We start from the raw sequence: 24691 nt of genomic DNA, 5'->3' as shown, positions 1-24691 counted from the left end.
GAGTCACATGATGTCTGTGTTGATATTGTGTGTTTCATGTACTTGCCTAAATCAAATCGTCCCAGCGAATAATGACAAAATGGTTGCTCTTGGCTTGCAAAATCTCAAAACAAATCTCAAATCTCGCTACATGACTGAAAGAGTTATCCCCATCTCTGCACCCAGCCAGCTTTCTACCCCCAGATTATAAAATGAACACTGACCGCTGCTCACCATGTTGTATGAGATCTCTGGTGGATTTGCTCTCACTGTTCACGCTGAGCTAGGGATCTGCTTTACTTCCTGCCTTTTTACTCCACTGTGGCAGGGGAAACACCCTGATAGTCTAAAGAGAAAACATTCTGTTCTTACACAAGATTTATTTATTATTTATTTACTCCTTAATTTGTTTACTAGAACCTAAGAATATAAGCACTGAGAGCAGGAATAGAGCAATTTAGCTGCTCGAGCCTACTCTGCCAGTTGATATGATCATGGCTGATCTCACCTCAATTATACATATAATTATAACTAGAAATGATAGCCATGTTAGAGAGACTATGAAAAAGATGGTGAGGATAGTAGGTCGTACTCCTCAGAGATCCTAACCTCATCCAATCCATTACATGGTCAGCATCCTGGCTCTGACCATCCCAAGCATCTGATTGACCATTTCCAAGACCCTGGATGGGTATCAGAGGCTTCCCTTGACTTACTGTGACAGGATCCCTGAGTGGGCGATTCTCCCTTCACTTGACTGAAGCCTGTTGACAACTATAAATAGATGCTTGGTTTTGTGTCTGCAGTAAACCTCATAGCTATGAGTCTGGTATCTCAGGCTGAGGGGAAAAGTGCAAAAAAGCAAGGGAATGCATGGTGGTGGTGGTGAAGTGGGCACCCAGAGGTTCAGAGCGATTGAGCTCAGTGATGGTAAGAAACCAGCCTGGAGATGCAGCATGTTCTGGTTCATGAGTTGAGTGCATTTACCCGAGTGCAAAGTGTCCTTGCTGCAGTGTACCAATGCTAGTTGCAGGCACAGTCTGAGGTGCAACATTGAAGTGCAGAAGCCGACCAGAAGTGGATGGAAGATGTGCTTTGAGGGGTCTTGGACAGTGACACATATTGCATGCCAACGTCTATGGATTTGGGCTGTGTGTGGCTAGTGCTCTGAGATATTGATGCCTGGAGTCCAAAACAGAGGTTTTGGGAGCATTCAACAATCTGACTTTCACTTTGGGAATTCTTGACATCAAGCTTGTTCGGCACATTGATGAGGTAGGAAGCTGAATATTAACGAGGGAAGTTGGATCGTTCATGAGAGATTCAACAAACAATAATCTCCTTTAAATGGCAACTTACAATTGCCCAATGAGAAACTTGCTTGCCACTCAGCAAAAGCATAAAAGATGGAGCGAGATGCTCCCAAAGTCAAAAGAGGGCTTTCCAGAATTCTTGTCCTATTTTACCAAAAAATTGTCAAAAGTCTCTGTCATTCAGGTCGCTATAGCATTCCACCCATAGATAAAAAGTATTGTTTCTCAACTTTGACTTATCAACTTTTCTTTAATTAATTTAAGTTGTCCTCTCACTTCATGTCCATAAATTAGTTCAAAAGGATTAAATCATTTGGAACATTCCTAATTGCAAACAGTAACAGGAGAATTCCCTTATTCCAATTATTTGGATATTCTTGACATTAAGCTCTAATCCCAGTCTTCAAAATTTGATATAACATGGTGTAAAAATTTTTCTGAAGAAGGGTCCAGGCCTGAAATGTTAGCTTTCCTGCTTCTCTGATGCTACTTGGCCAGCTCCACACCTTGTTATCTCAGATTGTCCAGCATCGGCAGTTCCTACTATCTCTTCAAAATTTGATGTCATCTTTCCAACGTGTCTTCAGCTCCTGAAGCAGAAGATGTAAATTGTTTAATTCCCAAACTAGTCATAATTTATTTATGCATTTGCAACATAAAAATTGATCCATGATGAAATTGCTGATCATTGGGTAATCCTTATCGACTAAATAATTGAAGAGATGTTTCCAAAACCCTTTTTGTAGTAATCTTTCCTAAACGCATGACTTCAGGAAATCTTGTGGAAACATCCATTATTGTTAAATGATTTTGGTTCCCATTCCTGCGTTCAGGTAGCTCCTTAAATAATCTATTAAGACCCTGAAAATGACTTTCAAAACATGATATTGGAAACAAAACCACAGGTTTGAGTGAGGTTTTCCATTTCCTTTCTACCTGATGCGTCTGTTATGACTGGGAAAATTTGACCAAATATTCATGTAATCCTCACGAATAAACATGTTTTAATATTGTAACCAGTGATTCCTATACTTCCTGTTCTTACTCTATGGTTTTGAGATTTAGTCACAACCCAGTCAGGAAATAATTCAAGATATTCCTCTTGCAAAAATCCAGTTCCTTACTTTCACTGGTTGTTCTACTGTCCTTGTGAAACCAGTATTCTTGAACCTGAAAAGTAATTTCCCAAAATAAGGTTAACACTTTGTCAAAGAATTTGTCTCACTACTCAAACCAATACTTCTCTACTCGTTGAGGCACCCTCTCATCCATCTCTGTATAATGAGGCTGGTTTGTAACATCAATGTATCCATCCAATTAATATTTTCTCTTTCTGTAATCCCTCCTGAAAACATTTTGTGCCATTTAACAGAATCAGCAACTGACATACTTCTGCTGTCTCTCATTATCCTTATTGGTTTGATTCAAAGCATCAGAAAATGCCTCCCATTTTGAAATTAAATATTCAGAGTACAAAGGTAGGTCTATTACAAATAGAAACTTGGGAATTTATAATTAGAAACAAATGGCTGATTGACTAAAATGCATACTTTGTTTCCATGTTCTGTGTTCACAAAGAAGAACACAAATGACATACCAGAAATGTTGGGGAACAAGTGGTTTAGTGAGAGGGAGGAACTGGAGGAAGTCAGTATTAGTAGGAAAATGGCTTTGGGGAAAGTGATGGGATTAAAGGCCAATAAATCCCCAGGGTGCGATGGCCTACACTGTAGAGTACTTAATGAAGTTGACCGAGAAACAATGGATGCATGGATGGTCATCTTCCAAGATTCCATAGTCTCTGGAACAGCTCTTACAGATTAGCTGGGAGCTGTTGTAACCCCTCTGAATAAAAGGGAGGTAAAGTGAAAGCTAGGAATTATGGGCTCGTCAGCTTGATGTCAGTCGGGGGGAAATGCGAGGGTCTGCAATCAAAAATTTAACTACCAAGCATTTGGAAAACAGTAGCAGGGGTTGGACAGAGTCAGCATGGATTTACGAAAGGAAAAATCATGCTTGACAAATTTAGTGAAATTCTTTGAGGATGTAACTTTTAGAGTTGATGAGAGGGAGACAGTGAATTTGGTTTATTTGGATTTTCAGAAGGCTTTCAACAAAAGTCCCACATAAGAGATTAGTAGGTAGAATTAAAACACCTGGGATTGGTTGGAGTGCATTGAGATGGACAGTAAACTGGTTGGCAGAGGGGAATATGAATAGACTGATCTTTTTCCGAATGACAGGTGGTAACTCATGGGGTACCACAGAGATCAGTGCCCAGGTCTCCAGCTACTCACAATATACATTCATGATTTAGATAAGGAAACTCAATGTAACATCTCCAAATTTGCAAATGGCACAAGGCAGGGTGGGAGGGCAAGCTGTGAGGATGATGCAGAGATGCTTCAATGTTTTGGACAGGCTGTGAGTAGGAAAATACATGGCAGATGCAGTATAATGTGAATGAACGTGAGGTTTCTCCACTTTGATAGCATAAGCAGGAAGGCAGATTATCTGAGTGGCCATAAATTGAGAAAGGGGAATATGCATTGAGATCTGGATGTGATGTGATTCCAGCTAAGCCACAGAAGGTCAGTATGCTGGTGCAGCAGGCAGTCAAGAAGGCAGGTTGTATGTTGGCCTCCATCATAAGAGGTTTTGAGTACAGGAGCAGATATGCTGCAGTTAGAAAAGGGCCTTGGAGAGACAAGACCTGGAATATTGTGGTCCCCTTATCTGAAGAAGGATGTTCCTGCTACAGAGGAAGTGCAGAGAAAGTTTACCATACTAATTCATGGGGTGGATGGGACTGATGTATGAGAGGGTGAATCAGTTAAGATTATATTTGTTGGATTGAGGGGGCAATCTCATAGATACCTATAAAATTATAACAGGACTAGGCAAGGTAGCTGCAGGGAGAATGTTCTCAATGCTGGGGAAGTTCAGAACCAGGGGCCGCAGTCTAAGGATATGGGATAAGTATATGGAATTCACTGCCACTGAAATCAGTCAAAGCCAAAGCATTGTATGATTTCAAGAAGGGTTGGATATAGCATGTGGAGCTTTATTGAGAGTCTAATGATGATCATCAAGCAATTGCTGATTGTTAGAAAAAACCCATCTGGTTCACTAATGCCATTTAGGGAAGGAAACTGCCATCATCTCTTGGTCTGTCCTACATGTGGCTCCAGACCCACAGCAATGTGATTGACTCTTAGCTGCCCTCTGGACAATAAATGCTGGTCCAGCCAGTGATGCCCTCATTCAGCGAATGAATAAAAAAAATACGGAGTATGCTGTTACATTCCTGATTTGTGCTCTGCCGATGATAGACAGGCTTTGAGGAGACAGGAGGTGGTTTATTTGCTGTAGGTTTCCTGGCCTTTAACATGCTCTTATGCCTACTGTATTATATGGCTAGCCCAGTTCAGTTTCTGGCCAATTTTAACCCCAGGAGTTGACAGTGGGAGATTCAATGATGATAATATCATTTAATTTTAAGGGGCAATGTTTAGATTCTTCTGTGTTGGAGATGCTCATTGCCTGGCATTTGTGTGGCACACATGTTACTTGTCACTTGTCATCTCAAGCCTGGACGTTATCTAGGTATCGTTGCATTTGGACATGGATAAGCTTTAGTATTTGAGGAGATGCAAATGGTGCCGAACATTGTGTAATCATCAGTGAACATCTCCACTTCTGACCTTATGATGTAGGGAAGGTCATTAATGAAGCGGCTGAAGATGGTTGAGCTGAGGACACTAACCTGAGGAAATAGAAGGCCTGTTGCGGCACAGTGGCAGTTTCCTTACCTTTGGGCAGCAACATGGATTTAAGTCCCACCTGCTGCTGAGGTAGGTAATTTCATCTCTGAAGAGAAAAGGAATTCTGATGAGGAACTCCTGCAGAGGTGAGTTGAGATGAGCTGAGACGATTGACCTCCAGCAGCTACAACCATCAGCCATTGTGCCAGGTATGACTCCAACCAGCACAAATTTTGCCCCTTGATTCCATTGACTCCATTTTCACTATGGCTCTTTGTTACCATGCCCAGCCTCGATGCCAAAGGCCTGTCACTCTCACCTCATCTTTGGAATTCAGCTCTTTTGTCCATGCTTGAACCAAGGCTGTAGTGAGGTCAGGAGCTGAGTGGCCCCGGGCATCACTGAGCAGGTTATTGCTGAGCAGGTGCTGCTTGATAGCACTGTGATGACACCTTCCATCACCTTAGTGATGATTGAGAGCAGACTGATAGGGTGATAATTGGCTGGGTAGGATTTGTTAATCTTCTTGCATACTGGAAAAACATGAGTGGAACGTAAATGGTGATTTATTGGAGCATGTTTTCGTGTAGCCAGTACATTAAAGTGAAGAACATGCAGGTCCTTAATTATAAAATTTAACTAATGGTGCTCTGGAACGTGTGGGTACATTTTAGGAAAGAAAAATGAGAACCAGCAGGATTGATGGCCAGGAAAGAACAGCTGGTCTATTGAGCCAGTCTTAAGAATGGCCTTTCATAATTCGAAACAAGACAGATCTTTAATCTCCCAGAGAACCTAAGTGTCTCGATCGAAGCCAGAGATGAATTACGCATCTCATGGAAACATGCCTGCAACTGCATCGGCAATGTACTGCCAAGTGACAATAGGGTTTAACAATTTGTTTTTCTACAGGCTCCATGTCACTCACAGCAGGATCATACACTTTATAATTTATTGTTGTATTAGTTCAGGTCACAGAACTTACCTCTGGCAACTGCCCTTGCATTAAATTCAGCTGCAACAGTTGGGGATTAGAACATTATTGGTACCGTGGTACATCAACAGCAGTCTCCTGCAACATCAGATGCCATGTATCAACAAGCAAGGATCATATTCAGAGAGGAGGATAATAATGGACAGCCAGAAATTATCTACACCCATACTCACAATAATACCACCGAGGCTCATTTCATAGAATCATATAGCACTGAAAGAGGCCATTTGACCCTTCAGAGAAAGTAGGAACTGCTAATGCTGGAGAATCTGAGATAATAAGGTGTGGAGCTGGATGAACAGACAGGCCAAGCAGCATCAGAGGAGCAGGAAAGCTGAAATTCTTTTCTGAAGAAGGGTCTAGACCTGAAATGTTAGCTTTCCTGCTCCTCTGATGCTGCTTGGCCTGCTGTGTTCATCCAGCTCCACACCTTGTTGTCTCATTTGACCCATCAGGCCTGTGCAGGAATGCTAATTAATTTTCTACTTGTTTCATGACGAAGCACATTTCAGAGAAAGCAAGATTACTCAGCAGTGTTGACGCATTCAAGCGGAAGTATTTGGTGCTGAAATTCCTGGATTAGACCACTGTTGTTTGGATGATGGAGAATGTGAGGAGGTACCCTGTTAATCTGTGTTTCTGCCTGCCATGTTGGCCTATTCATAATTTAATCAGAAGTAGGTGCTTTTCAATCCAGTTTGGGAAGAGGCATGACTGGTTAGTTTGAAAAGCCCAAGTCACATGACACTAGGTTGTAGTCCAACAGGTTTATTTGGGATCACAAACTATGTGCGGCAAATTGACCTGATGAAGGAGCAAAAGCTTGTGATTTCAAATCAACCTGTTGGGCTATAACCTGGTGACGTGTGACTACTGACCTTGTCCACCCCAGTCCAACACGAGTACGAGAGTGATGACTAGAGTGTTGAGCCATGGTGTGGGAGCCTGTGCCTATTCTAAACCTGGATTCCTACAAAAGGGGATGTGGCAGAAGTACCAATGCACCCAATTATTCTTTCGACTGCAGATTACTGTCAACTCCACAAAACTTTTTTTCTCACATAATCCGTGAACTTTGTCATCCTCCTTTTTTTATATCTAATTCAAAATGGAAATGGAGCAAATGACAAGGAGCTGGCAAGATAGCCAGTGCTTGGAACAAAATGGTTTTCTGTGATTTGGAATCCCTTTTGCTGAGGTCTGTCTTTATGTTGTGTGTCTTCACATGTTGTTCTATTTGTGATTCACCATGATGTTTATTGAGAGGGATCTGTCAGCTTACCCGACACAACCCTCTGGGAGGAATCTGGAAGCTGGATTGGCTTCTTCCAGTGAATTTTTTTTTAACTACTCGCAGGACGTAGGCATCTCTGGCTGGGCCCACATTTATTGCCCATCTCTAATTGCCCAGAAGGCAGTTAAGAGACAATGACATTGCAGTGGGTCTGGAATCACATGTAATCCAGACCAGGTAAGGATGACAGATTTCCTTCCCTAAAGTATAATAGCCAATTCTGGTGGGTTTTTCCAACAATTGACAATGGTTTCATGGCCATCATTAGGATCTTAATACCAGATTCTTTATTACATTCAAATTCTACCATCTGCCATGGCGAGATTTGAATCCATATACCCCGGACATTAGCTGAGTTTCTGGATTAATAGTCTAGTGAAAATACCACTAGGCTATTGCCACCTTGAGTTGCATCTGAGGGGGGTGATGAGTTTCAATCAGACTGAGAGCATCAGCAAAAAAAAGGGGCAGAAAAGACCAGAGAAGAGCAAAAGATGGAGATAGGTGGTGACATAGTGAAGCAGTGAGATAAATTGGCTTCTCAGTCTAGATTAGTGGTGAAGCTGGCTCTTAAATGGTCAACATTCTGAAATAAGAATTTTCTTTCTTACTGCCATGTGCAGGCAGGTGTGACAAGGTACGGGGAGCTTGGTTTGACAAATAGATTGAGAGTTACCCAAAGTAATTTGGCAAAGAAATTCTTGACTAATTGTCAGTCAGCCCACCATTACGGGCTAAGAAGGATTTAGTTGGATTATCTGGTCCCCTCTCTGATGAGAGTGAGGATAAAGCAGTAAAAACAAGTGTTGAATGACGGGCTGTTATTTGAAACTTCCTGCATTAATTACCTTTGTAACTTATGATGCACATGAACTAATGCTGCCTAGCTCGATGTATTGTCATTTGGATGACATGTTGTACTCAGTCCCTGCCTATGGGCCCATGTCCTAGTCAACATTTAGCCTTTAATCAACGTTAACAAAACACATTACCAGAGCAACAAAATGTGAGGCTGGATGAACACAGCAGGCCAAGCAGCATCTCAGGAGCACAAAAGCTGACGTTTCGGGCCTAGACCCTTCATCAGAGAGGGGGATGGGGTGAGGGTTCTGGAATAAATAGGGAGAGAGGGGGAGGCGGACCGAGGATGGAGAGAAAAGAAGATAGGTGGAGAGAGTGTAGGTGGGGAGGTAGGGAGGGGATAGGTCAGTCCAGGGAAGACGGACAGGTCAAGGAGGTGGGATGAGGTTAGTAGGTAGATGGGGGTGCAGCTTGGCGTGGGAGGAAGGGATGGGTGAGAGGAAGAACAGGTTAGGGAGGCAGAGACAGGTTGGACTGGTTTTGGACTGCAGTGGGTGCAGTGGAAGAGCTGGGCTGGTTGTGTGGTGCAGTGGGGGGAGGGGACGAACTGGGCTGGTTTAGGGATGCAGTTGGGGAAGGGGAGATTTTGAAACTGGTGAAGTCCACATTGATACCATTAGGCTGCAGGGTTCCCAGGCGGAATATGAGTTGCTGTTCCTGCAACCTTCGGGTGGCATCATTGTGGCACTGCAGGAGGCCCATAATGGACATGTCATCTAAAGAATGGGAGGGGGAGTGGAAATGGTTTGCGACTGGGAGGTGCAGTAGTTTGTTGCGAACTGAGTGGAGGTGTTCTGCAAAGCGGTCTCCAAGCCTCCGCTTGGTTTCCCCAATGTAGAGGAAGCCACACCGGGTACAGTGGATGCAGTATACCACATTGGCAGATGTGCAGGTGAACCTCTGCTTAATGTGGAATGTCATCTTGGGGCCTGGGATAGGTGTGAGGGAGGAGGTGTGGGGGCAAGTGTAGCATTTCCTGCGGTTGCAGGGGAAGGTGCCGGGTGTGGTGGGGTTGGAGGGCAGTGTGGAGCGAACAAGGGACTCACGGAGAGAGTGGTCTCTCCGGAAAGCAGACAGGGGTGGGGATGAAAAAATATCTTGGGTGGTGGGGTCGGAGTGTAGATGGCGGAAGTGTCGGAGGATGATGCGTTGTATCCGGAGGTTGGTGGGGTGGTGTGTGAGAACGAGGGGATCCTCTTTGGGCGGTTGTGGCGGGGGCGGGGTGTGAGGGCCGTGTTTCGGGAAATATGGGAGACGCGGTCTAGGGCGTTCTCGATCACTGTGGGGGGAAAGTTGCTGTCCTTGAAGAATTTGGACATCTGGGATGTGCGGGAGTGGAATGTCTTGTCGTGGGAGCAGATGCGGCGGAGACGGAGGAATTAGGAATAGGCGATGGAATTATTGCAGAAGGGTGGGTGGGAGGAGGTGTATTCTGGGTAGCTGTGGGAGTCGGTGGGCTTGAAATGGTCATCAGTTGCAAGCTGGTTGCCTGAGATGGAGACCGAGAGGTCCAGGAAGGTGAGGGATGTGTTGGAGATGGCCCAGGTGAACTGAAGGTTGGGGTGGAAGGTGTTGGTGAAGTGGATGAACTGTTCGAGCTCCTCTGGGGAGCAAGAGGCGGCGCCGATACAGTCATCAATGTACCGGAGGAAGAGGTGGGGTTTGGGGCCTGTGTAGGTGCGGAAGAGGGACTGTTCCACGTAACCTACAAAGAGGCAGGCATAGCTGGGGCCCATGCGGGTGCCCATGGCCACCCCCTTAGTCTGTAGGAAGTGGGAGGAGTCAAAAGAGAAGTTGTTGAGGGTGAGGACGAGTTCGGCTAGGCGGATGAGGGTGTCGGTGGAGGGGGACTGGTCGGGCCTGCGGGACAGGAAGAAGCGGAGGGCCTTGAGGCCATCTGCATGCGGAATGCAGGTGTATAGGGACTGGACGTCCATGGTGGAAATGAGGTGTTGGGGGCCAGGGAATTGGAAGTCCTGGAGGAGGTGGAGGGCGTGGGTGGTGTCACGGACGTAGGTGGGGAGGTCCTGGACCAAGGGGGAGAAAATGGAGTCCAGATAGGTGGAGATGAGTTCGGTGGGGCAGGAGCAGGCTGAGACGATTGGTCAACCGGGGCAGGCAGGTTTGTGGATTTTGGGAAGGAGATAGATCCCCCTCGTTCTCACACACCACCCCACCAACCTCCGGATACAACGCACGATCCTCCGACACTTCCGCCATCTACAATCTGACCCTACCACCCAAGACATTTTTCCATCCCCACCCTTGTCTGCTTTCCGGAGAGACCACTCTCTCCGTGAGTCCCTTGTTCGCTCCACACTGCCCTCCAACCCACCACACCCGACACCTTCCCCTGCAACCGCAGGAAATGCTACACTTGCCCCCACACCTCCCCCCTCACCCCTATCCCAGGCCCCAAGATGACATTCCACATTAAGCAGAGGTTTTCCTGCACATCTGCCAATGTGGTATACTGCATCCACTGTACCCGGTGTGGCTTCCTCTACATTGGAGAAACCAAGCGGAGGCTTGGAGACCGCTTTGCAGAACACCTCCGCTCAGTTCGCAACAAACAACTGCACCTCCCAGTCGCAAACCATTTCCACTCCCCCTCCCATTCTTTAGATGACATGTCCATCATGGGCCTCCTGCAGTGCCACAATGATGCCACCCGAAGGTTGCAGGAACAGCAACTCATATTCCGCCTGGGAACCCTGCAGCCCAATGGTATCAATGTGGACTTCACCAGTTTCAAAATCTCCCCTTCCCCAACTGCATCCCTAAGCCAGCCCAGTTCGTCCCCTCCCCCCACTGCACCACACAACCAGCCCAGCTCTTCCACTGCACCCACTGCATCCCAAAACCAGTCCAACCTGTCTCCGCCTCCCTAACCTGTTCTTCCTCTCAGCATCCCTTCCTCCCACCCCACGCCGCACCCCCATCTACCTACTAACCTCATCCCACCTCCTTGACCTGTCCGTCTTCCCTGGACTGACCTATCCCCTCCCTACCTCCCCACCTACACTCTCTCCACCTATCTTCTTTTCTCTCCATCCTCGGTCCGCCTCTCCCTCTCTCCCTATTTATTCCAGAACCCTCACCCCAACCCCCTCTCTGATGAAGGGTCTAGGCCCGAAACGTTAGCTTTTGTGCTCCTGAGATGCTGCTTGGCCTGCTGTGTTCATCCAGCCTCACATTTTGTTGTCTTGGATTCTCCGGCATCTGCAGTTCCCATTATCTCTCACATTACCAGATCATATGTTTGATTGCTGTTTGTTTATGCTGCACAGAAATCAGATACCCTTTTCACTATGAAACATAACTGCAAAATAAAATTATTGACTGGATGTAAAGTACTTTAGAACACCCTGTTGAGGTGAAAGGCACTGTTTTTTTTCCATTCAGATTAATCTTTCTCCGACTTTCTCATGGAGTAATTGATTTAGTTTCTACATGCATGATGGACCAGGGAACACAACTTGATTTTATTGTTTCGAGTACTTTTCTATGAATGGCACTTATTTATGAATTCATGAACAATACCATTTGTTCTGCTGTTCATGTTTGATTTTGTTTTGCGCCTTTCCCGATCATTGGAAGCATAATTCACGGTGATGAAATAGTCCTTGCTGCAGTCTGAGTGATGTTCCTCTTTCAGGAGAACACACAGGGCAGGGATACGCTGCTCACAGAAGCTGCCTTGTTCCAGGCTACTCATCACTCTGACACTAAAGCGATCACCTAAAGTTTGTTAGCAGCTATAGAAGGAACAGTCCAAGGTCAATTCACAAAAGCTCTTCCTAGCAGCCAGCTATTCCTCTTGAATCTACTTTTGGAGCATTGAGTTAACATGAGGTTATCTGAGACATGCGGGGCAGCCCAGGGTCTGTCAAACGTAGGGGAGGTCAGGGCATGGAGAGGTGCAGTGTAAGGTGACCCTGTGCAGGAACTATAAGGAGGAGGGGAACCTGATCTAACACTGCTGACAGGCAAAGGGCTGCTACCTGTGTGGGCCACCTGTATTAGGTGTGCCCATGGTGGGAAGGAGGGAGCTCAGATGGCGGGCAGAGGCGACATGAGCCGAGCCCAAATGACAGAAAGGTGCCACCCTCCGGCAGGGAAAATGAAGTGAGACTCACAAAGAAGGAAGGACAGGCTGCAGAGGAGATACAGGAAGCCAGCACAGAGACACGGCAGACTCAACCTCCAAACGAGAATCTGGAGTCGATGGAGAAGGAGGTGACAAAGGAGTCAGGCGGAGAGGAAAATGGTCAAGAAAAGCCAATAATTGAAACCTCGCCAGGCCTACAGCAACAGAATGGGAACAATGCTTATGGTATCTGCTCCTCTGATGAAGACAGCTTGTGGGTGGAGGGTCAGCAGCAGTAAAGGAGGATGAAGACCACCGGGGAGATGGAGAGGAGTATGCCTCTACCTGAAAACGGTGAATGCTGGGAGGGGTCCAGCGAAACCCCCCCCCCCCCCCCCCCCTCCACCACTGTCATGGACCAAGGTGGTTCCTCCACCCCGCAGCTCCAGGAAAACAGGAGCAGCGAGGTTGTGAGGGGGCATCATCTCCGGCCTTGTACTCGCCCCAGTGACACCAGACCAGGCTAATGCCTCCAGGAAGGAACTGGACAGCTACCTCATCCCTGCAAGGGGCCAAGAGTTCTCCCGCACCATAGGGATGCAGGGACCACACCAGTGATAATACCTTGGGTAAATGGACTTTGGGCTCTAACAGTGGTAGAAGTCTAAAATGGGTTTAAAAACTGTGAGTATTATTGAGCGTAGCATTAAATTTATAATGTGTTGTGCTTGCACATTGGTTCACCAGGCCAACATCAAAGTGGACCTCCTGTTTCTGCAAGGGTGCGGGATACTGCACCACTGCAGCTACAGGAAATGCTTGAGCTCGTGGGCCCATGGGCCTTCAATTTTTTTGGGTGAGGTGGGTGGGGACAATGATTGACACTCCTTTGGCCTGGGTACACTGCTGCGAGGAGGCAACTTCACCGTCTCTGATGTTAAGGAGGTGGTTGATGAGTGCTTCCTTATGGCAGACGTTGTGTATATGAACGCTCCCCTGAGTCTAATGAATGTGTACGTCCCAGCGGTAAATAGTGATCAGCTGACCATCCTGCCGCTGTCCCCGTTGTCGCGAAGGATAGGCTTGGCCTTGTTGCCATACAAAAGTCCAAATTGTTGCACCGTCCTGTAACACCTGTCCTTCGTGGAAAAACTTGTGAAGAAAGACGTCGTTGACAACAAGCCCACCAGGAAGTGGTCAGCATGTATCATCCTCAGGACCCTTTGGGAAAAGGAAAGGGTGGATCCTACCGATGGCCGTCCTGCAGCAGCTTGCATTGCTGCTGGCTACGTCAGGGCCGGTCATTCTGGCTGGAGATTTCAACTGCATTATTGATGTGGACGGATGATCTGGAGGGCCTGACAGCAGACTGGGCTCCATGTTCAGATTCCTGATGGAAACAGTTAAAGGCGCCAAGCTGCACAACATATTCAACACCCTTGCAGATGGAGCACAGCAGAGATACACCTGATCATGGTCAGATGGGTCTACCCATTCAAAGATGGATTTTTGTTTGCATCCCGCATGCTCTCGGTCAGATCTACTGATGTCAAGCCGGTGTTCTTCTCTGACTACTGCCTCCTCCTGGCCAGCTGTCACATACAGGACGACTAGTGGGCTGGCAAGGGAACGTGGAAGCTAAATGTTGAATTGTTGGGCCCTGAAAACACTGAAGACCTCAAAAGGGATTACACAGGTTGGAGAGCCATGAAGCCCCTCTGAGTCTCCAGCGGATGGGTGGGAAACAGCGAAAGACGTTTTTTATCCTCAAAGGTGTTCATAGAGGGAAGGAGAGGAGGGCTAAAATGTCTGAAATCTAGAAAACCTCAGTGTTGGCTCTGCTGCAGAGGGATGGAGAAATAGGCAGAGAAATGTTATAGTTACTTGTGAACTTATTGTGTCTGTACTTGATAGGGTCTGGAAGGATGAGGTGGGATCTGATTGAAAATTACAGAATATAGAGAGGCCTGAATAGAGAGGACATGGAGATGGTGCATCCAGTAGCATGGGGATGTGGAGGAATTTCTTCAGCCAGAAAGTAGTAAATGTGTGGGCCTCATTGTCACAGAGGGCTGTGGAGGCCAAATCATTGAGCGTATGTAAAACAGAGAATGATAGGCTCCTGATTATTAATGGGATCAAAGGTTATGGGGAGAAGGCAGGACAATGGGCTGGAGAAACATATCAGCCATGATTGAATGGCAGAGCAGACTTGATGAGTTAAATAGCCCAAATCTGCTCTATATCTTACGGTCACCTGCTGATTTATTCATAGCTCAGGGAATAGTCCCAAGATAATAACCTCAGCAGTCCTGCATTTTAATTGAGCTCTGATCTGTTTAAATCATTTCAGCAGAACCTCCTTCTAGTCCTGTCAATGTAGTTGCTGTGAACATGGGTGATGACAATCAGTTGCTTCCCCTCCTTCTTCAAATTCCTCTCTATGAGGAGATGTCCTCAACCCTGGCACTGGGCAGGCCGCACAGCCTTTGGGATGCATGCTGATGGCTACAGAAAATGGTACTGGATCAATCCTCTTTCTTGTACTGTCCCCTACCACTACTATGTCCCTATTTTGCACCCCCCCAATTGAATGGCTCCCTATACTACGGTGCTGTACTCAGTTCACCCATCCCCTCCACAGGCTGCACTCTTACCCATACAGTTTGCCAAGACCTTGTCACTGTTGGACTGTCACAGGGGCTGGGCTCCTTGAACACTATACCAGTGGCCCTGTACCGGCCTCATCTGCTGGCACACCCTCAGGCCCTGTGTGTAGACTGATGTAGAAAGAACTAATCCAAGGGGAATGACCATCTCCCGGAGCAAAGTATCCAGGTACACTACCCCCTCCCTGATGTATTGCAAAGTCTGCAGCTTTGGCTCTAAATCCTCAACTTGGCTCTGAAGTTCCCTGAGCTTCAAGCACTTACTACAGATCTGTTCATCCTGGAATACCTTGGAGTCCAGTAGCTCTCACATGCAGCAGCAGCAAACCTCCCAGAGTTTTACTGTCACTGAAGCACCTAATAAAGCAAGGGTAAAGCCAAGCTGAAGTTGATAAGCAACTTGATAACTTTAGCCACATGGACCATTTTACAATTGGGCAGAGCTTCAAACAAAAAAAAGACTCCTATTGACTGATGCTGATTAATTCGTTGGAGTTGCAATAGATTTAGAAGATAAAAGTAGATGCCAAAAAATGTATTAAATTGCCCTGCTTTCAAAAGAGCTATGCTAACAAACTGGGATAGGCACCAAGGGAAACATCAAAGATCTCAAATTTAATTGACACAATACCAAAATATCAGGAAAATACCATCCTTGCTTGTGTCCAATCGCATTTGAAGTGGAATCCAACACGCACCAATTTGTTAAATAGTTTGATTACCATATTTTAAAAGATTTCTCTCTGTTGTTTTTCTGCTGCTGCCCACAACACTTCCTCATGTCTCATGAACAGCACAGACTTAAGGACTTCCCCACAGCCTCCGCCTGACTCAATACTTCGAAATTTCTATCTTCATTCAGTTCAGTGACGATCTAGGCTAAAATACTGAATTAATAGAAAGAGGCCAACATCTCTTAAATAATTAACCATGATAGCCAACTAAAATGGAACTTGCTGAAGAAACTCAGCAGTATCGTGGAAAGAAAGTAAAGTTAATGTTTCGAGTCCGACCCTTCAAAACTGATAGTCATCCTACCATATGACGTGTGGCAAATGAAGTAGATAAATATGAAGTAGTTTATTTTAGGCAGGAAGAATAGAACTTATAATTGGAAGGTGCAAGTGTGGGTGAGATACAGGAACGAAGAGATCTCAGAGCTCAAATACAATACTCACTGCATGCTATATTCCTGGCTTGACAGGCTATCGATGCATCAAAACAGAATCGTGAATGAGCTAAATGTGTCACTGCTGCTGATGTGGTCATGTTGGTTAAAGCAGTAGTGTTACTGGACTATCAACCCCAAAGCTCAGGCAAATGTGCTAAGGATTGTGTTCAAACCCCACAGTGGCAGATAGTGAAACTGGAATCCAATAAAAGCTGGGATGAAAAGGCTCATTAATATCCTTTCGGGAAGAAAATCTGCCATCCTTGCTGACTGTTAACAGGATGGCCAGTAAATGAGACATAATAGGAACTGCAGATGCTGGAGAATCCAAGACAATAAAATGTGAGGCTGGATGAACACAGCAGGCCAAGCAGCATCTCAGGAGCACAAAAGCTGACGTTTCGGGCCTAGACCCTTCATCAGAGAGGGGGATGGGGAGAGGGTTCTGGAATAAATAGGGAGACGGGGGGAGGTGGACCAAAGATGGAGACAAAAGAAGATAGGTGGAGAGGAGAGTAGAGGTGGGGAGGTAGGGAGGGGATAGGTCAGTCCAGGGAAGACGGACAGGTCAAGGAGGTGGGATGAGGTTAGTAGGTAGATGGGGGTGCGGCTTGGGGTGGGAGGAAGGGATGCTGAGAGGAAGAACAGGTTAGGGAGGCAGAGACAGGTTGGACTGGTTTTGGGATGCAGTGGGTGGAGGGGAAGAGCTGGGCTGGTTGTGTGGTGCAGTGGGGGGAGGGGACGAACTGGGCTGGTTTAGGGATGCAGTTGGGGAAGGGGAGATTTTGAAACTGGTGAAGTCCACATTGGTACCATTAGGCTGCAGGGTTCCCAGGCAGAATATGAGTTGCTGTTCCTGCAACCTTCGGGTCGCATCATTGTGGCACTGCAGGAGGCCCATGATGGACATGTCATCTAAAGAATGGGAGGGGAGTGGAAATGGTTTGCGACTGGGAGGTGCAGTTGTTTGTTGCGAACTGAGCAGAGGTGTTCTGCAAAGCGGTCTCCAAGCCTCCGCTTGGTTTCCCCAATGTAGAGGAAGCCACACCGGGTACAGTGGATGCAGTATACCACATTGGCAGATGTGCAGGTGAACCTCTGCTTAATGTGGAATGTCATCTTGGGGCCTGGGATAGGGGTGAGGGAGGAGGTGTGGGGGCAAGTGTAGCATTTCCTGCGGTTGCAGGGGAAGGTGCCGGGTGTGGTGGGGTTGGAGGGCAGTGTGGAGCGAACAAGGGAGTCACGGAGAGAGTGGTCTCTCTGGAAAGCAGACAGGGGTGGGGATGGAAAAATGTCTTGGGTGGTGGGGTCAGATTGTAGATGGCGGAAGTGTCGGAGGATGAATTGTTGTATCCGGAGGTTGGTGGGGTGGTGTGTGAGAACAAGGGGGATCCTCTTAGGGCGGTTGTGGCGGGGGCGGGGTGTGAGGGATGTGTTGCGGGAAATACGGAGACGCGGTCGAGGGCGTTCTCGATCAAAGTTGCGATCCTTGAAGAACTTGGACATCTGGGATGTGCGGGAGTGGAATGCCTCATCGTGGGAGCAGTTGTGGCGGAGGCGGAGGAATTGGGAATAGGGGATGGAATTTTTGCAGGAGGGTGGGTGGGAGGAGGTGTATTCTAGGTAGCTGTGGGAGTCGGTGGGCTTGAAATGGACATCAGTTACAAGCTGGTTGCCTGAGATGGAGACTGAGAGGTCCACGAAGGTGAGGGATGTGCTGGAGATGGCCCAGGTGAACTGAAGGTTGGGGTGGAAGGTGTTGGTGAAGTGGATGAACTGTTCGAGCTCCTCTGGGGAGCAAGAGGCGGCGCCAATACAGTCATCAATATACCGGAGGAAGAGGTGGGGTTTGGGGCCTGTGAAGGGGCGGAAGAGGGACTGTTCCACGTCACCTACAAAGAGGCAGGCATAGCTGGGGCCCATGCGGGTGCCCATGGCCACCCCCTTAGTCTGTAGGAAGTGGGAGGAGTCAAAAGTGAAGTTGTTGAGGGTGAGGACGAGTTCAGCTAGGCGGATGAGGGTGTCGGTGGAGGGGGACTGGTCGGGCCTGCGGGACAGGGAGAAGCGGAGGGCCTTGAGGCCATCTGCATGCGGAATACAGGTGTATAGGGACTGGACGTCCATGGTGAATATGAGGTGTTGGGGGCCAGGGAATTGGAAGTCCTGGAGGAGGTGGAGGGCGTGGGTGGTGTCACGGACGTGGGTGGGGAGTTCCTGGACCAAAGGGGAGAAAATGGAGTCCAGATAGGTGGAGATGAGTTCGGTGGGGCAGGAGCAGGCTGCGACGATGGGTCGACCAGGGCAGGCAGGTTTGTGGATTTTGGGAAGGAGATAGAAACGGGCCGTGCGGGGTTGGGGAACAATGAGGTTGGAGGCTGTGGGTGGGAGTGGCTGTGGCCAGTAAATGCTGGCTTTGCCAGGCACACACACATTCAATGAATTAAAAAGAACAATACTACAATCACCATATGATCAAATAAGATATGGCTTCCACAGAGAGGATGCAGAAAAGACTTATGACACCAGTAATGGGTGGGTAGATATTTCAGGAAAGGATTGGCTGGGTCTGTTTCCTATTGAAAACATAAGACCTGAGAAGAGACGTAACATATAGGAGTCTTTAAAATTATGGAAGGTTCTTATGGAAGAGACACAGACAGTGTTGCCACTATCAGGAACAGCCTAAGTAGAGACATCAGTCTTTTTGTTCTTTCAAGGGATGTGGGAATCACTGGGAATTATTGTCCATGCTTAATTGCCCTTGAATGGCTTGCTTGGCTATTTGAGAGCATTTAAGAGTCAACAGCATTGTAAGTGGATGTGAATCTGGAATCATATGCAGGCCAGATAAGAATTTTCATGAGCATGTTGGATTTTAATGACATTTAATGAAAGCTTCGTGATCACTACTACCAAGACTAGCATTATATTACAGATTTTATTAATTGAACTTGAATTCCACAAGCTGACGAATTAGAATTTGAGCCCATGTCCTAAATGCATTAGCCTCAAATGTGGGATCACTAACCCACTGACATTGTCACTATCCATCAAGAATTCTGATAATGAATTGAGAAGAAACTTTTCCATTCAAATAGTAATAAGAACATGGAATTTATGGTAACGCGGGATGGTTGAAGCAAACAGTAGGGATGCATTTAAGGGAAACAAGGCAAGTATGTGAGGAAGAAGGGGATAGCAGATTACAATGGTCAGTGTAGATAAGGCAAGATGGGAAGACGTTCATTTGGAGCATAAACTCAAGAATGGGATTGTTTGTGCTGAGTGTTCTGTTTCTGCAATGTATATGTTGTGTCTGTCATTCTATATAAAGCAGACAATTGGCTGCAGATTGCACTGTCTCCTTGTGTAGAGCAGTTGTCTGGATTTGGAATGCTGACAGCACTGGTGAACTGGCAGGAATGGAGGATGAATGTCTTCCTGAGAGACCACACTAGGTTAATGTTCCACCACCATTGTTCATTGGGGCAGACATATCGGATGACAGATTGATGGTCTACTGTGAGAGCCTGCATGCTCCTTTGGGTATGGTAAGCATGATGGAGCCCTGGGCCTGTGCTGCAACCCTCAGACATGAGGTGGCTTGCAAATGCTCCTTATGAGACAGTGGAACCTGCAACATTGGCCATCAGGCGCTGCACCACAGTTAGGTCCAGAAGTGGGCGAACAAAGGTTAGGAACAGTTCCCATACTGAAAAATAAGGCCTCCAGACAGGAAACTCATACAAATTGGAGCTGGAATCCTCTTTGCTCCTTGATCCTGAGATTAGGCTTTCTGACAGGATTCCCAAGCACATCTTTGTGCATGTCTATCAGCGCTTTGCTAAAGGCTATCTCAGTAAATTGTTCATCAGAATCCACCCAAATGTAACTTATATAAGGATCTGGCAGTTGGCATCTGTGCTTTCTTGGGCTGAAGCCCACTTGCCCTTCAGGTCTGACCTCTTGCAAATCTCACTTGCAGCTATTATCTACAATGTATATAGTATCAATACTTTAGGTGGAGGCTAAAAATGGGAAATTAAGTGATGGCATTGCCTTCTCAACATCATTGGATCTCTGTTGCTTCAGTTCTTTGCCAGATTGCAGTTTTTCAATATCTGAAAGGAAATTGCAGAAGGACATGGTACGGGAAGGTCGGAGTTAGCAGCTGTATGAAATAACAATGGGTGGAATAAGGAGAAAATGGAATATTGGAGGAAGCATTGGGTGTGAAGACGCAATCATCTGTGATGATTTCAATTCCCTGCAGTTGGCCACTGACAGACATGACACTGATGGGTCGTCTCACCATCAGGAGAACACAGGACACTGGGGTAGAACTTCAAAACAATGGATCAATCATTTAGGACTGAGACGAGGAGAATTGCTTTCAGTCAGAGGTTAGCAGATTTTCAGAATTCTTTATGAACAAAGAACAGGAGTTAGCCTCTCAGTCCAACTATTCAATGAGAGCAACAAATTAACCTCAACTGGACACCAAAAATCGTAAGTACAACCAACTCACTGGCCCCTGCCACCCACAAGAGGATTCCTGCACCTCCCAAATCCCGAGTCTGTCCCTGCCCCTCCCCCACCATGCACCCGCCGCCATTGACCATGAGGACACAGCCGGAGACCCCACCGATGACGTCACATCCGCCTCCGCCGGCCACAGAACTTCCGGAACCGCTGCTGCAGTCACCACCTCCACGTCCAGGTACAACACCCAACACACCACCCTCACCGCAGCTGCTGCCGCCCACCCCGATCCTCCAACCGCCGACGGAACCCCACCCACGGCCGACGCCGACAGAACCCCGCCCACGACCGACGGAACCCCGCCCACAGCCGACGCCGATGGAACCCCGCCCACGGCCGACGACCTCATCGTTCCGCCCAAAACCTCCACAGCCAGCAATCCCAGAGAAGACAGCCACACTGAAACCTGCCGTATCTTCACTATCCCCCCAGACCTTCCACTGACTGAGGACGAACGGTCAGTCCTTAGTAAGGGGCTCACCTTTATCCCCCTACAACCACACATCAACGAATACCAGTCACGGTTCGACATAGAGCAGTTTTTCCGCCGTCTTCGCCTCCATGCCTACTTCTTCAACCGGGAACCTAACCCTCCCTCCACTGACCCCTTCACCCGCTTCCAACACAAGTTCTCCTCCTGGACACCACCTCCAGGCCTCCTACCCTCCCTCGACCTCTTCATCTCCAACTGCCGTCGAGACATTAACCGCCTCAACCTCTCCACCCCTCTCACCCACTCCAACCTCTCACCCGCGGAACGGGCAGCCCGCCGCTCCAACACCAACTTCACCATCAAACCCGCAGACAAGGGTGGCGCAGTGGTAGTATGGTGCACTGACCTCTACATCGCCGAGGCCAGACGCCAACTCTCCGACACCACCTCCTACCGCCCCCTCGATCATGACCCCACACCCAAGCACCAAACCATCATCTCCAACACCATTCATCACCTCATCACCTCAGGGGACCTCCCACCCACAGCCTCCAACCTCATTGTTCCCCAACCCCGCACGGCCTGTTTCTATCTCCTTCCCAAAATCCACAAACCTGCCTGCCCTGGTCGACCCATCGTCTCAGCCTGCTCCTGCCCCAACGAACTCATCTCCACCTATCTGGGTTCCATTTTCTCCCCTTTGGTCCAGGAACTCCCCACCCACGTCCGTGACACCACCCACGCCCTCCACCTCCTCCAGGACTTCCAATTCCCTGGCCCCCAACACCTCATCCTCACCATGGACGTCCAGTCCCTATACACCTGCATTCCGCATGCAGATGGCCTCAAGGCCCTCCGCTTCTTCCTGTCCCGCAGGCCCGACCAGTCCCGCTCCACCAACACCCTCATCCGCCTAGCCGAACTCGTCCTCACCCTCAACAACTTCTCTTTTGACTCCTCCCACTTCCTACAGACTAAGGGGGTGGCCATGGGCACCCGCATGGGCCCCAGCTATGCCTGCCTCTTTGTAGGTTACGTGGAACAGTCCCTCTTCCGCACCTACACAGGCCCCAAACCCCACCTCTTCCTCCGGTACATTGATGACTGTATCGGCGCCGCCTCTTGCTCCCCAGAGGAGCTCGAACAGTTCATCCACTTCACCAACACCTTCCACCCCAACCTTCAGTTCACCTGGGCCATCTCCAGCACATCCCTCACCTTCGTGGACCTCTCAGTCTCCATCTCAGGCAACCAGCTTGTAACTGATGTCCATTTCAAGCCCACCGACTCCCACAGCTACCTAGAATACACCTCCTCCCACCCACCCTTCTGCAATAATTCCATCCCCTATTCCCAATTCCTCCGCCTCCGCCGCATCTGCTCCCACGATAAGACATTCCACTCCCGCACATCCCAGATGTCCAAGTTCTTCAAGGACCGCAACTTTCCCCCCACAGTGATCGAGAATGCCCTCGACCGCATCTCCCGTATTTCCCGCAACACATCCCTCACACCCTGTCCCCGCCACAACTGCCCAAAGAGGATCCCCCTCGTTCTCACACACCACCCCACCAACCTCCAGATACAACGCATCATCCTCCGACACTTCCGCCATTTACAATCCGACCCCACCACCCAAGACATTTTTCCATCCCCACCCCTGTCTGCTTTCCAGAGAGACCACTCTCTCCGTGACTCCCTTGTTCGCTCCACACTGCCCTCCAACCCCACCACACCCGGCACCTTCCCCTGCAACCGCAGGAAATGCTACACTTGCCCCCACACCTCCTCCCTCACCCCTATCCCAGGCCCCAAGATGACATTCCACATTAAGCAGAGGTTCACCTGCACATCTGCCAATGTGGTATACTGCATCCACTGTACCCGGTGTGGCTTCCTCTACATTGGGGAAACCAAGCGGAGGCTTGGAGACCGCTTTGCAGAACACCTCCGCTCAGTTCGCAACAAACAACTGCACCTCCCAGTCGCGAACCATTTCCACTCCCCCTCCCATTCTTTAGGTGACATGTCCATCATGGGCCTCCTGCAGTGCCACAATGATGCGACCCGAAGGTTGCAGGAACAGCAACTCATATTCTGCCTGGGAACCCTGCAGCCTAATGGAATCAATGTGGACTTCACCAGTTTCAAAATGTCCCTTTCCCCAACTGCATCCCTAAACCAGCCCAGTTCGTTCCCTCCCCCCACTGCACCACACAACCAGCCCAGCTCTTCCCCCCCACCCACTGCATCCCAAAACCAGTCCAACCTGTCTCTGCCTCCCTAACCGGTTCTTCCTCTCACCCATCCCTTCCTCCCACCCCAAGCCGCACCCCCATCTACCTACTAACCTCACCCCACCTCCTTGACCTGTCCGTCTTCCCTGGACTGACCTATCCCCTCCCTACCTCCCCACCTATACTCTCTCCATCTGTCTTCTTTTCTCTCCATCTTCGGTCCGCCTCCCCCTCTCTCCCTGTTTATTCCAGTTCCCTCTCCCCATCCCCCTCTTTGATGAAGGGTCTAGGCCCGAAACGTCAGCTTTTGTGCTCCTGAGATGCTGCTTGGCCTGCTGTGTTCATCCAGCCTCACATTTTATTATCTTGGAATTCTCCAGCATCTGCAGTTCCCATTATCCCTGATACTCTCTCATCCAGTTTTGTGGTTGCCTGCTCGTTAAGTATATTCAGGACTGGGATTGATAGATTTTGATCTGTCAGAGGATTGAGTAGCATGAGGAGAGGGTACTACAGGAGAGATGAGATATAGAATCATCTATGATGGGCTTGACTGATAGAATAGCCTCAAAGATCTGAATGTTTCCCCAGTCAGAATTATATCCAATGTAAGAGTCAACACAAAACTTGAAACCAGTGAATCTCCCCCATAAGAGATTCTGGCCAGCATTAAGCAGTGTTTGCAAAGGATGACTATGCTCTTCCCTTGCTGAGGGGTGAACCAGTGAACCGCAGGCTTAGTTTGGTTATACACATAAATTATCCAACCGAACAGACAGCATGAGTTTGGTGTTGCCTATTGTACATTAACCGGATCAACCATGACCTGTGGTCCCTGAAGACGATTCCCAAGAGAACAGCAGAAATGTTTCAGGGATGTCCTCCAAGAGCTTGAACACCTCTGTTGACTCATGGGCATCCTTGGTTTTTGACTGAGTAACTGAGAAAGTCAATTTGAAAAGGCACAGAGTACGACAAGAAATTTAGTCAAGGATGTGCCGAGACCAAGTCAAGGTGTTAGAGTGAGTGCACAAGCCTCCAAACATCCCTATCCTTCAAACACCACCTACACACATGTGACAGAGTCGGAAGACCCCATACAGGAATTAAACCCATCTCAGCAGTGGAAGCGAGCCATCCTCGATCTCAAGGGACTACCTAAGAGCAGGCGGTAACTAGGTATGGATTCATTGTACAAAAGGATCATAAGAAAACATAGTAGGAGTAAACCTCAAATCTGCCCAGCATTCAATAAGATCATGGCCGCTCTGATTCTGACCTTAACTCCCCTTTCCTGCCTGACCCCCAAGATACTTAACTCCTTTGTCAATCAAAAACTCTGTC

The 24691-nt window shown here is 48.0% G+C and overlaps 1 long non-coding RNA gene across 1 annotated transcript in view; it reads right to left on the bottom strand.

Moving 5' to 3' along the window:
• Nucleotides 1–230: 230 nt before the first annotated feature.
• The window catches only part of LOC125467108 (uncharacterized), a 45582-nt gene continuing 21121 nt past the window's right edge, over nucleotides 231–24691 (bottom strand). The window contains exons 2-3 of the long non-coding RNA XR_007250571.2: nucleotides 1799–1882; nucleotides 231–325 (exon numbers count right to left, since the gene is read on the bottom strand). This is a non-coding gene — a long non-coding RNA (uncharacterized LOC125467108). The remainder of the gene's footprint in view (nucleotides 326–1798; nucleotides 1883–24691) is intronic.

Source organism: Stegostoma tigrinum, chromosome 33 (genome assembly GCF_030684315.1).
Source record: "Stegostoma tigrinum isolate sSteTig4 chromosome 33, sSteTig4.hap1, whole genome shotgun sequence".
NCBI classification, from domain to species: Eukaryota; Metazoa; Chordata; class Chondrichthyes; order Orectolobiformes; family Stegostomatidae; genus Stegostoma; species Stegostoma tigrinum.
The sequence above is the reverse complement of the archived record's forward strand: the minus strand, read 5'-3'. Positions and strand labels throughout refer to the sequence as shown.